The following is a 4489-nucleotide window of genomic DNA, read 5'->3' as shown; positions in this document are numbered from 1 at the left end:
TATCACTTTCTGACACTCTCTGACACTCTCTGACACTCTCTGACACTCTCTGACACTCTCAGACACTCTCTGACACTCTCTGACACTCTCTCACGCTATCTGACACTCTCAGACACTGTCTGACACTCTCTAGCACTCTCTGACACTCTCTGACACTCTCAGACACTCTCTCACGCTGTCTGACACTCTCAGACACTCTCTGACACTCTCTATCACTCTCTGACACTCTCTGACACTCTCAGACACTCTCTGACACTCTCAGACACTCTCAAACAGTCTCTGACTTTGTCTGACACTCTCTGACACTCTCTATCACTTTCTGACACTCTCTGACACTCTCTATCAGTCCCTGACACTCTCTGAATCTGTCAGACACTCTCTGACACTCTCTATCAGTCTCTGACACTCTCTGACACTCTCTATCACTGTCTGACACTCTCTGACACTCTCTGACACTCTCAGACATTCTCAGACACGCTCTGACACTCTCCGACACTCTCTGACACTCTCTGACACTCTGAGACAGTCTCTGACAATCTCTATCACTCTCTGACAATCTCAGACACTCTCTGACACTGTCTATCAGTCTCTGACACTCGCAGACACTCTCTGACATTCTCTATCACTCTCTGACACTCTCTGACAATCTCAGACCCTCTCTGACACTCTCTGACACTCTCTGTCACTCTCTGACACTCTCTGACACTCTCAGGCACTCACTGAATCTCTGTCACTCTCTATCACTCTCTGACACTCTCTGACTTTCTCAGACAGTCTCTGACACTCTCTGACGCTCACTGACACTCTCTGACAATCTCAGACACTCTCTGACAATCTCTATCAGTCTCTGACACTCGCAGACAGTCTGTGACATTCTCTATCACTCTCTGGCACTCTTTGACACTCTCAGACACTTTCTGACAATCTCGGACACTCTCAGACACTCTCTGACACTCTCTATCAGTCTCTGACACTCTCTGGCACTGTCTGACTCTCTCTAACACTGTCTGACACTCTCTGTCTCTCTCAGACTCTCTCTCTGACACTCTCTGACAATCTCAGTCACTCTCTGACACTCTCTATCAGTCTCTGACACTCACAGACACTCTCTGACACAGACTATCACTCCCTGACACTCTCTGACACTCGCTGACACTCTCAGACAACCTCACACACTCTCAGACACTCTCTATCAGTCTCTGACACTCTCTGACTCGCTCTATAACTATCTGACACTCTCAGACACTCTCTGACACTCTCGGAAACTCTCTATCACTCTCTGAAACTCTCAGAATCTGTCCAAAACTCTCCGACACTCTCTGACAGTCTCTTGGACTCTCAGAAACTCTCTGACACACTCTGACCCTCTGTGGCACTCTCTGACACTCTCTGTCACTATGTGTCACTCTCTGACACTCTCTGACACGCTCTGACACACTCTGACATTCTCTGACACTCTCAGACAATCTCTGATACTGTCTGACACACTCTGTCACTCTCTGACACTCTCAGAGAGTCGCTGAAACTCTCTGAAATTTTCTGACATTCTCGGAAATTCTCTGACACGCTGTGCCAAACTCTGATCCACTCTGTCCCAATCTGACACTCTCACACACTCTCTGACACTCTCTGACACACTCCGTCACTCTCTGTCACTCTCTGTCACTCTCTGACACACTCAGACACTCTCAAACACTCTCTGACTCTCTCTTTGGCTCTCTGAAGCTCTCAGACACTCTGTGAGACTCTCTTTGAGTCTCTGAAGCACTCTGACACTCTGTGACACTCTCTTTGACTCTCTGAAAGTCTCTGAAACTCTCTGACACTCTCTGAAACTACCTGACACTCTCTGACACACTCTGACACTCTCTGTCACCACATGTCACTCCCTGACAATCCCTGACACTCTCTGACACTCTCTGTCACCCAATGTCACTCCCTGACACTCTGTGACTCTCTGACAATCTCAGACAGTCTCTGAAACTCTCTATAACTCTCTTACACTCTCTGTGACTCTCTATTACTCTCTGAATTTCTCCGACAATCTCTGTCACTCTCTGAAACACTCACACTCTCACACTCATAAACACGTTCTCACAGTCGTTTGCAAATCTCTGACCCTCTCTGAAACTCTCTGAAACTCTCTGACGCTTTCTGACACACTCTGTCACTCTCTGACACTCTCTGACACTTTCTGACACTCTCTGTCACCCCATGTCACTCCCTGACAATCTCTGACACTCTCACACACTTTCTGACACTCTCTGACGCGCTCTGTCACTCTCTGTCACTCTCTGACACTCTCTGTCACTCTGTGACACTCTCTGACACTCTCTGACAGTCTCTGATACTCTCAGACACTCTCTATCACTCTCTGACACTCTCTGACACTCTCTGACACTCTCTGACACTCTCAGACACTCTCAGACACTCTCTGACTCTCTCTGACGCTCTCTGTCACTCTCTGAAACACTCACACTCTCAAGCCCGTTCTCATAGTCGTTTGAAAGTTTCTGACCATCTCTGACACTCCCAGACAACCTCTGACACACTCAGACACTTTCTGACACTTTCTGACACTCTCTTTGACTCTCAGAGAATCTCTGACATACACAAACACTGTCTGACTCTCTCATTGACTCTCTAAAACACTCTGACACTCTGTGACACTCTCTTTGACTCTCAGACACTCTGTGACACTCTCTATCACTCTCTGAAACTCTCTAAAACTCTGTGACACTCTGTGACACTCTCTTTGACTCTCTGAAACTCTCTGACGCTCTTTGTCACTCTCTGACACTTCCTGACACTGTCAGACACACACTGACACTCACTGAGACACTCTGACACTCTCTGTCTCTGTCTGTCACTCTCTGAAACTCTCAGAAACTGTCTAAAACTATCTGACACACTCTGTCACTCTCTGACACTCTCCGACACTCTCTGACAGTCTCTTGGACTCTCAGAAACTCTCCGACACACTCTGACCCTCTGTGACACTCTCTGACTCTCTCTGACAGTCTCTTTCACTCTCTGTCACTCTCTGACACTCTCTGACACGCTCTGGCACACTCTGACATTGTCTGACACTCTCAGACAATCTCTGATACTGTCTGACACACTCTGTCACTCTCTGACACTCTCAGACAGTCGCTGAAACTCTCTGAAATTCTCTGACACTCTCTGAAATTCTCTGACACTCTCTGACACTCTCTGCCAAACTCTGATCCACCCAGTCCCAATCTGAAACTCTCACACACTCTCTGGCACACTCCGTCACTCTCTGTCACTCTCTGCCACTCTCTGTCACTCTGTGACAATCTCTTTGACACTCTCTGACAGTCTCTGTCACTCTCTGACACACTCAGACAATCTCAGACACTCTGACTCTCTCTTTGGCTCTGTGAAGCTCTCAGACACTCTGTGACACTCTCTTTGACTCTCTGAAACACTCTGACACTCTGTGACACTCTCTTTGACTCACTGAAAGTCTCTGAAACTCTCTGTCACTCTCTGAAACTACCTGACACTCTCTGACACAATATGACACTCTCTGTCACTTTCTGAAACTCACTGAAACTCTCTATCACATTCTGTCAATCTCTGAAACTCTCTGAAACTCTCTATCAGTCTCTGTGGCACTCTCTGACACACTCTGACAATCTCTGACACTCTCAGACACTCTCTGACCAGCACAGACACTTCTATCGCTTTCTGACACTCTCTGACACTATCAGTCTCTGACACTCTCTGACACTCTCTATCACTGTCTGACACTCTCTGACACTCTCTGTAACTCACTGACACTCTCAGACACTCTCTGACACTCTCTATCAGTCTCTGACACTCTCAGACACTCTCTGACACTCTCTATCAGTCTCTGACACTCTCAAACACTCTCTGACACTGTCTGACACTGTCTGACACTCTCTGACACTCTCTATCACATTCTGTCAATCTCTGAAACTCTCTGAAACTCTCTATCAGTCTCTGTGGCACTCTCTATCACTGTCTGACACTCTCTGACGCTCTCTGACACTCTCAGACATTCACAGACACGCTCTGACACTCTCTGACAATCGTTGACACTCTCTGACACTCTCTATCACTGTCTGACACTCTCTGACACTCTCTGTAACTCACTGACACTCTCAGACACTCTCTGACACTCTCTATCAGTCTCTGACACTCTCAGACACTCTCTGACACTCTCTATCAGTCTCTGACACTCTCAAACACTCTCTGACACTGTCTGACACTCTCTGACACTCTCTACCACATTCTGTCAATCTCTGAAACTCTCTGAAACTCTCTATCAGTCTCTGTGGCACTCTCTATCACTGTCTGACACTCTCTGACGCTCTCTGACACTCTCAGACATTCACAGACACGCTCTGACACTCTCTGACAATCGTTGACACTCTCTGACACTCTCTATCAGTCTCTGACACTCGCACACACTCTCTGACATTCTCTATCACTCTCTGTC

This window comes from Heterodontus francisci, unplaced genomic scaffold (assembly GCF_036365525.1).
Source record: "Heterodontus francisci isolate sHetFra1 unplaced genomic scaffold, sHetFra1.hap1 HAP1_SCAFFOLD_292, whole genome shotgun sequence".
Taxonomy (NCBI): domain Eukaryota; kingdom Metazoa; phylum Chordata; class Chondrichthyes; order Heterodontiformes; family Heterodontidae; genus Heterodontus; species Heterodontus francisci.
Note: the sequence above shows the minus strand (reverse complement) of the source record.